Genomic DNA, 9,636 nt, shown 5'->3' on the forward strand with positions numbered 1-9,636 from the left:
CTCCTCACGTTCTTCCAGTCGGAGGCGCTGCAGCCTCCACACACAAGAGAGGCAGCTGGTCAGAATGCTCTCTATGGTGCTTCTGTAGAACGTCTTGAGGATGGGCGGGGGCAGGTGTGCTCTTCTCATCCTCCGCAGGAAATACAAACGTTTCTGTGCCCTCTTGACCAGAGACGTGGTGTTCCCAGTTCAGGTGAGGTCGTTTGTGATGTGCACCCCCAGGAATTTGGTGCTGCTGACCACCTCCACAGCCGAGCTGTTGATGAGCAGTGGAGCGTGGCTGGGCCGGTTCTTCCTGAAGTCGACGATCATCTCCTTCGTCTTGTCAACGTTCAGGATCAGGCTGTTGTCTCTGCACCAGTCCACCAGCTGCTCCACCTCCTCTCTGTAGTCCAGGTCGTTGTCGTCTCTGATGAGGCCCACCACCGTTGTGTCATCCGCGAACTTCACGATGTGATTGGTGGCGAACCTGGGGACGCAGTCGTGTGTCATCAGAGTGAACAGCAGAGGGCTCAGGACGCAGCCCTGAGGGGAGCCTGTGCTGAGGGTGATGACATCGGAGGTGTGTTGTCTGATCCGGACTGACTGAGGTCTGTCGGTGAGGAAGTCTAGCAACCAGTTTGCGCAGGGGGGTGCTGAAGCCCAGGTGTCCCAGTTTTTTCTGCCAGATGCTGTGGGATGATTATGTTGAACGCTGAGCTGAAGTCCAGGAACAACATCCGCACATCTTCTCCTCCTGGTGAGCCAGGCTCAGGTGTAGGGCGGAGGAGATGGCGTCCTCAGTGGAGCGGTTTCGGCGGTAGGCAAACTGGAACGGGTCGAATGTGGGGGGAGTCTGGAGACGATGTGTTCTTTTACCAGCCTTTCAAAGCACTTCATCATGATGGGAGTCAGTGCCACAGGCCGGTAATCATTGAAAGAGGTGACTTGAGGTTTCTTTGGCACCGGAATGATGGAGGCAGTTTTGAGACAGGCTGGCACTGTGGCTTGGTCCAGTGAGGTGTTAAAAATGTCTGTTAGGACACCAGCCAGCTGACCTGCGCATTCCCTGAACACCCGCCCAGGTATGTTGTCGGGGCGTGGGGCCTTCCGTGGGTTGACTCTTTTCAGAGTCTTCAACACATCGGCTGTGTCCAGGCAGAGTGCCTCCTCTTCCAGGTGGGGAACAGTTTCCTTTGCCGGAGTACTGTTCAGTGTTCAGTTCACCTCCCAAAGAAGTTATTGAGTCCATTTAGAAAGTCAGCATCAATTTCACCCACTGGGGGGGAGGAGGATGGATTGTAATCTGTGATCGCCGTTATGCCTTGCCACATACTCCTGGTGTTGCTGGTGTCGTGGAAGAACTCCTGTATTTTCCGACTGTGGGTTCGCTTTGCTAACCTGATAGCACGGTTCAAGTTGGCTCTCGCTATCCTCAGTGCCTCCTTGTCGCCAGACTTGAAGGCTGAGTTCCGTGCTTTTATCATTTCCCATACCTCCTTAGTCATCCAGGGTTTTTGGTTGGCCCGGGTGATAATGTTCTTAGTGATGCTGACGTCCTCTGTGCACTTGTTGATGTAGGCTGACACAGTCATGGCGTACTCATCGATGTTGATCTGGTCGTTGTAAGTGGCTGCTGCCTTGAACATCTCATAGTCAGAGCACTCAAAACAGTCCTGAAGTGCCTCCATGGCCCCCTCAGTCCACACTCTCACCTGCCTCACTGTAGGTTTTGTTCTGATCAGCAGGGGCTTGTATGCAGGAATTAGCATAACAGATAGGTGGTCTGAAGAGCCAAGGTGGGGGCGGGGGGCTGCTCTGAATATAGAATAGAATAGAATAGAAGTACTTTATTCATCCCAGCAGGGAAATTACTTCGCAGTTACAGCATAGAGACAAGACAAGAGACAAGACACAATAACAAGGTCCGGGTGTTGAGTCAGTAGTTTGGCTGTGGCAGAGCTGATGACGTCACAGGCCACCGCTGCATCAGCTGATGGGGGAATGTAAACAGTGATCAAAATGGCGGACGTAAACTCCCTCGGTAAATAACACGGCCACATTCCCACAGCCAGAAGTTCAATGTCCGGGCTACAAATCTGTTCCTTCACGTTAACATGACCGGGATTACACCACCTCTCACTCACATAAGTGCAATCCCACCGCCCTTCTTCTTCCGACTCTTGGAATAGTCCCTGTCCCCCGCACCAAGGAAAATCCAGGAACCTCCACGCTGTATTCCGGAATAAGCGAGTGCAGCCAGGTTTCCGTGAAGCAGAAGATACTGCACTCCCAGTACTCCTTCTGCGCCTTCTCCTCTTCTACCTCCGTTTAACTCCACACCCGCAGCCCCGTCGTCTCCTCCGTAACTCCTCCGGGACCACAGGCCCGTCTCCGGGCCGCAGCAGAGGCCCACACAGCGCAATCAGCCGCTCATGCGAGCAAACAATGCCGCTACTCCGCTTGGCGAGGTTCTCCGCAACCAAGAGTATAAAAAGTAGTAGAAGAACGCGGAGAACATTGACAGAACCACATCCAGCCATTGTGGAAAGCCCAAATGATGATCCATGGGTTCTTCAAGCACGGATCATTAATCGGTTACAGCAAATATACACAGACAAACACACACGACGGGAGCTGCGTCTGCAGGCAGCCAGCTGCGCCGGCGCCATCTTGACGAAAAAAAAAAATGCTTCTTTGATGTTGGTGTAGGCCAAGTCTAGAGTATTTCCTCCCCTGGTTGGAAAATCCACATACTGGTTGAAGTGAGGGAGAACAGTCTTCATGTTGGCCTGGTTAAAATCCCCAGCAATGATGAAAACGCCCTCTGTGTGTGAGGATTGCAAATCACTGATGGTCCGGTAGAGAACACTCATAGCCTCTTTAGTGTTAGCACTGGGGGGCACGTACACAGCAGTGATGCTAACAACAGTAAACTCCCTGGGCAGGTAGAATGGTCTGCAGTTAACAGTCAGAAGCTCGATGTCAGGGGAGCAGTAACTGGCGACATTCATGGCATTTTTACACCAGTTGTTGTTGATGTAAATACACAGCCCCCCTCCTCGGGTTTTACCGCTGAGAGCGCTGCTCCTGTCTGCGCGGAATGTAGCAAGCCCCTCCAGGCTAACAACGTTGTCCGGTATGGACGAGTTGAGCCATGTCTCTGTCAGAATGAGAGCGCAGCAGTTCCTCAACTCTCTATGAAGACAGTTCTAGTTGCAGATGGTCTATTTTGTTGTCCAGAGAGCGGACGTTGGAGAGGAAGATGGACGGAAGCGGCGATCTGTGGGGGTTAGCGTTTAGCTTAGCTGTTAGTCCACTTCGACAGCCGCGCTTCCGCTGCCTGTCGCACCGCCTTCGCTTTCTCCTCCTCCGGCTAGTGCTGCTAGGCGAGTCCACTGCGCTGCGGGCCGCTGGGTCTTGCTTCCGTAGCACTCTGAGATCACGTAAACACTCCAGAGTAGTCGTATTTATGAGTCCAAAATCACTTGATGATCGTAATTCCAGCAGACGCTGGCAATCATATGCTAACTTACTGAGTGGATGCAAAGTTTGTAGCGTTTTAGGCGGAGTATTTTGCTCAAATACTCGCAAGTTGTCGAGAGCCCATGCAGCCGCAGCCATTTTGGGCGCCGCCATCTTCATGAACTACAGAGTGAGCACCTAGGCATGTGTTACCCTGCAACCTTGGATGGCTGAGGGTAAAGTAGAAGATGATCTTCCCTCAACGTGTCATGCTGTTGTAGGGCAGTGGCTTAAATATGTCAGCGGATGCCACCAAAATGTTAGATTTGTTCTTTGAGTTATGGAAGTTGGTAAAGTGTGTCCGTTGAAGAACACCGTACTTGGCGTCTGTTACGGTGCGCTGGCAGAACAACGGTCAGTATTTGCTGTGAATTCTGAAGGCGAAGCCGCTGCGCTGTCGGTTGGTCCGAATAAACGGTCTAAACCACGATCTCAACCGCCGTGTGTGTCCGATTTCTGCCTCAAGTTTCCTTCCGACAACCACCATTAAAGAAAACACAACGCAGAGTCTAAGGAACAGCGAGGTGTCGTCTCACATGGACAGGGTTACACTGTGATACAGAAAAGATGAGACACACACGCTGAGCTTCCGTCAGCATCTAACATTAAGATTTATTCGTCTTGTGTACAATGAACATACTCCATATTTTCAAATCTTTTGTATTTTTAACAATCCCAATAAAAGTACATGAATTTGCTTTTAGCTATTTAAATAGCCTTCACAACCTCTATTCTGCACAGATAAAATATACTTTAATATTTAAACATCTTATCTTACAACTGTATTGTTTTACATAACAATAATACTTTATCTGCTACTCAAAGAAATACAGAACTGAAAAAGGTGTAATGGTCCTTTAACGCTACATCTCTTTACTAACCTTTACACTTAACAGCCATTAGCTACGAATGTCGTGGTTTTGCTGGTTTTTGAGAAGGAAACGCCATTTTGCAGATAAAGCAATTAAAATAGCATCATTTATCTGAAAATCGTTTTGAAATGTACAAAATCCAACCAGTTCAATATGAATTCAGCAGTCCTTTAGCTGTTTCTCAGCTAGCTCAATACACAGAAACAAAGTCCGCTAGCATTAGCATAAACCAGCCTCCAGAATTGTGTCCTGCCTTCCACACAATACGCATCACAAACCGGACAACATGACTCACTAGTCAACTCCCGATTCAATAACCTCTTCAACTCCCAAATGTATGCATAAAAATACATTTTTACTAACCTGTGATACAGAAAAGATGAGACACACGTTGAGCTTCCGTCAGCATCTAACAGGAAGATTTATTCTTCTTATGTGCTCAGCCTTTTCTATACCACCAACGGGACAGCGCCCCTGGCGGCCGCGCGCGGAATTGCACGGACGAAATGAAATAACGCTACTGTATATAACTTATTACAACGAGAAATTTAAGATATAAAATGAAAAATAATGTTGGGGTGCCTATTTTCTTACTTCTTGGTTTTTAGTTATAATAACGTGTTTTTCACCCCTCTACACATGTAGACTGTTTTTACAAACATTTGTGAAAAAATGTGTTGCTCTCAAGAACTTGGTGAATTTCAGAGTGGAACTGTGATAGGATGTGCAACAAGGGTTTTTTTCATGTCCTGGATGGCAGAGAACCTATAAATATGTAGAAATTGAATATTATGGAAGTATCATAACTTAAATTTAAGGCTGAGCACCAGAGATTTCTAGAAAAATATTTACATTTTATTTTGTGGTTTTAAAGGCTCTACATTGAAGATTATAAAAATAAAGACATACTTTATTTTGTATTACTATCAGCTTCAATAGCCCCTCTGCTCTTGGCTCACATACGGAGCTGTCAGCTAGTGGTAACACTCAGCCCCTCCAGATTCAAACTCTTCTTATTAAAGTAAGAGTTAAAGAGTTAAACATAATTGAAATATTGGCCACATTTGACAGAAAAAGGAACCAAGTCTATGAAAACAATGTAGCCAGTTTTAATTTAAGGCATAACAATGCAGTTTATCAAGATACAGCTGAAGTAATGAAATGAACAAACTGTGGTCTGATTTTTGTTTGTGTGTTTCTTCCTTTTGAGCAGTGAAAGTAAATAAAATGTTACATGTCTTTAGCTTTAAGTATTTACTAGTGATGTTACGTGATGTGCCGAGGCTTCGAGGCGTGTGTCGAGTAATGGAGGGGGCGTTTCCGTAAAGCGCGTATCGAGGCTTGCTTCATTTAGGGGAGGAGCCGAAAACGATGACGTCCGAAGCCTCGCTGCCCGGCTGTACCACGTGACTGCTTCGGGAAGTGGCTCAGAGTTTGGCGCGGGGTTTGACAGCTTTAGAAACCCCACAGGCTCCATTCAAAATGTGGGTTGTTGTAGGCGAGTTGCGGTCAGTTGAGAGAGTGGATAGAGTTTTGATAGTTTGGATAGCAGAGTTTGGATAATGGTTATTTAGTTTGAGAGAGTTAGTTTGGTGTTTGGAGAGTTTAGGAGAGAGATAGATAGATAGGAGATTTAGGAGCGCGAGGACAGGATAGGAGTAGGATGGAGCCGGCGAGAAAGAGGAGGATTTCCCCTATGTGGGAACATTTTGATTTGATAAGCCCTAACAAGGTAAGGTGAACTGAACATTTGCAGATGCATTAGGTTTGCTTATGAGGAACTGTATTTGTCACTGTTTCTTATTTTCTGTAAAGGTGAGGTGTTTATTGTGCTCCAAGGAGTTGGGGTACAATAATAACACCTCATCCATGTAGTGTCAAAAAAGAGAAATCGTTTGAAACCAAAAACTGGAGAAATTGTTGTTTCTTAATGAAAATGCATGAAATCATCCAAGTTACACAAGCATTAGCCTATTCACTACCCCCTCCCTAGTTCCACAAGCACTTTCACTGTCCTCTGCCTGATTAAGCCCATGCCATTTTTCTAGAGTCACAGAAAAACTTTATTACACAACATGCCATATCACATGACACTACTATTTTGGGAATAATTACACACAGAGAATACATTCAAACAATATTTTATTATACACATATGTGTATACATAATTTATGTAGACAAAGGATTTCGTCCTACACCTTTTGTGAAGTCATTCCCAAGAGCCATAATAGACAAAAATTCAATACATCACACGTGTTAAGATACAGCTGGCTGTGATTATACACCTGGCCAGTAGGTGGTTTCGTGTGCACATGAAGCCTCAAGAAATGAACCCTTTCTCGAACCAGTTGGCTCAAGTGGTTCAATACCTCATGAGGCTTCATCTCACCATCACTAGTATTTACTTACTGGAGGGTTTTTTCTTTGTCCTGCAGAGCCACAGCTAACAGCTAGCTCCTCATTTCAGCGGCTCTAACAGAGCCTGTGGTTCAGCTGCTGTTGCTCCTCCTACACTTTGGACTGAACCATTGTTCTAATAATGGTGGGGGAACCTACAATTAATTCTTAGTTTTTTCTTAGATGAATGGCAGATTTACTTCGTTCTTTGTTTCTATTGGCTTTTCATATTGTTATTGTTTAAATACAAAGGTTTATTTCATGATTTCTTTGGTGGGACAATTCCAAGATTGGGGGATCTGGACCCCCCAACACACCTGGGATTTACGCCCATGTCCATACAGGTCAGCCTGTGTCCAGTTTGAGTGAAAAGGGGTGAACATGATCCACGCTTCAGAGACCAAGCAGTGGCAGCACGAGGCAACATGTAGAGGCACCAGCTGTGTGATTGGTCCACTCTCCTGGTTTTAAATGCATCAACTATAAACCTATCTATAGAAATAAATCTGTGAAACACTCAGAGCAACAAAGACTCTTGCATTATTGCAGATCCTTCCTCCCAGAAGTTGTTAGACTTTCTAACCAGAACTGCTCCCAAAAAACTCATTAATTATATATATCCTGGCTGTTACATTAATTATTTTTAAGTGTCTTTTAAATAGTCTATTGCTGTTTCAATGTACAAATATACACATATTACATATGATTATAAATTGCCCTACTCAGCTGCACATTTTTTCAAACTGATTATGCTGTTTTTAGTAAATGTACAGCATTATTATCCCTCTATTGTAAATGTGTCCTTACTCTACAGTCTATTATTATTTTTGTTTTTACATTTTCTTGAATATCTGATTTTTCCATTTATCTTAAACTTGTTGCTGGTAAACCTGAACTCCCTGCTGTGGAAAAATGAAGGATGTTTCTGTTCTGATCTGTTCTATAAGTGACAAATGTTGATTTTTATTATTCATGTAACGCAATTAGAGTGTTATTACTATTTCATTTTATTAACAGGTTCATTTATTTACTTTTTTCCTCTTCTGAAAATGATCAGTTCAGACCTTTGGGTTCTACCTCAATGTTCTCATATTCTCATCATGTGATGAATTGTGTGTCTGCAGCTTATCAGGCTGTTTGGTCTCAGAGGAAGGCTGTGCTTCTCTGGCCTCAGCTCTGACCTCCAACCCCTCCCATCTGAAAGAGTTGGACCTGAGCTACAATCAGCCAGGAGACTCAGGAGTGAAGCTGCTGTCGGCTGGACTGAAGGATCCACACTGGAGACTGGAAGCTCTCAGGTATGGAGGAACCTGCTGCAGGAACAGAGAAGGTCTGATAGAGGAGGAAGAGGGAGAAATGTCTTTAGTCAGTCTGCTGGGAAACATTTAGTTTGAAGCTGAATATCTAGTTTACAACCATGGCATTTATAAATTAATGGATAAAATTTTAACTTCATTTTCTCTCTTATGACAAGCTAAATAACTCAAGTTATTTCTGTTAATTTTGACTGGGTAATTTTGCAAACAAACTCATTTAAACGATAGGAATCTTTCACATGGTATTGAATGAACCTGGGAATCCAACCCATCTACTGGAACCACAATGACATGGTAGTCAGAGCAGCAGGGGGCCAAATATAGCTCCATGAGGAACCAAGAGGTTGGAGAGAGAAAATCAGTTTGAAACTGTTTCCTATCAGAGTTCAGTTTGTCTCTCTGTCTTCACAAACCAGGAGCATCATGGGCTGGGCGGGGCTTCCACTGATGGACCTACTGAGAAAATACAAGAAGCTGATTGGCTGATGGACAGGAAGTTAGACTGTTCAGATAAATTACATTAACAGATATTATTGGCATTGAAGAGATATGGCTGAGATTAATTATAGATTCTAGAATAAGTGGAAATGTTTCAGTAACAGGAAGAGGAGGAGCAACATGTTAAAATAATCATCTATATTCAGAGAAACAAGTAGAGGAATTTATCTAGAATATATATAATATAAAGTCAGAACCTTCTTGAAATTCACTGTTATACAGACAATAAGAGATCTTTTAAACTAAACAGTCATTAATATCTAAAATAACACTTTGAAGAATTTGAATTAATATGAGTCACAAGAAGATTTTATTTCCTTTTGGGATCAACAAGCTGTTTTTATTTGAATTGAAGTAAACCAATAGAAATAATAATAAATAATTAGAAATTAAAGAAGAGATAACTATTATGAACGTTAGATTAGAATCAGTATGAGCCCCACAGCGGCCTGAATCCGACGGCCAACTGCTGCCTTATTTGTTCGTTCTCTCACTCTTTTATTTTACCAAACTGCCAGAACCACTTTGTGTCCAGACTTGGGTTTAATAAAACCTCTTTGTTAGAAACATCATCTGGTCTGGACTTTGTATTTTGTGAGTTCTGTGTGATGACATAAGGATCGTAACATATTGGTGGCCCATCCTATTCCAACAAAATGTTTAAAACATATTTGGAGGGCCGTTCAATGTTGTGATATTTATGAATGCAGTTTTAATTGTGGTAACTTCTGAAAGTGTGTTTTCTATGTGTTTAGTAACATTTAGTGTCAGGTTGGTGGGGTGTTTTCAGAACTCTTTAATTTAAATACTGGGTTAAATTTCCCTATATTTAATGTTTGGCTAGTGCTTGTTTTTGGATTGTTTTAGGAGCAAATTTGTTTCTATTTTTCCCACATTAGTTTTGTTGTCATTTTTTTCTCAAACAAAAAAGGACTTTTTTTTTACAATCCTTTTATTGAACAATTTGATTCTTGTTCAAAAAATAGTTTTTTGTCAGTTGCTGCTCAGTTTTCCATCTCTGTATCCAACAGTTAAAAAATGGAAAGAT

The sequence above is a fragment of the Xiphophorus hellerii genome, chromosome 8 (assembly GCF_003331165.1).
Source record: "Xiphophorus hellerii strain 12219 chromosome 8, Xiphophorus_hellerii-4.1, whole genome shotgun sequence".
In the NCBI taxonomy this organism is placed as follows: Eukaryota; Metazoa; Chordata; class Actinopteri; order Cyprinodontiformes; family Poeciliidae; genus Xiphophorus; species Xiphophorus hellerii.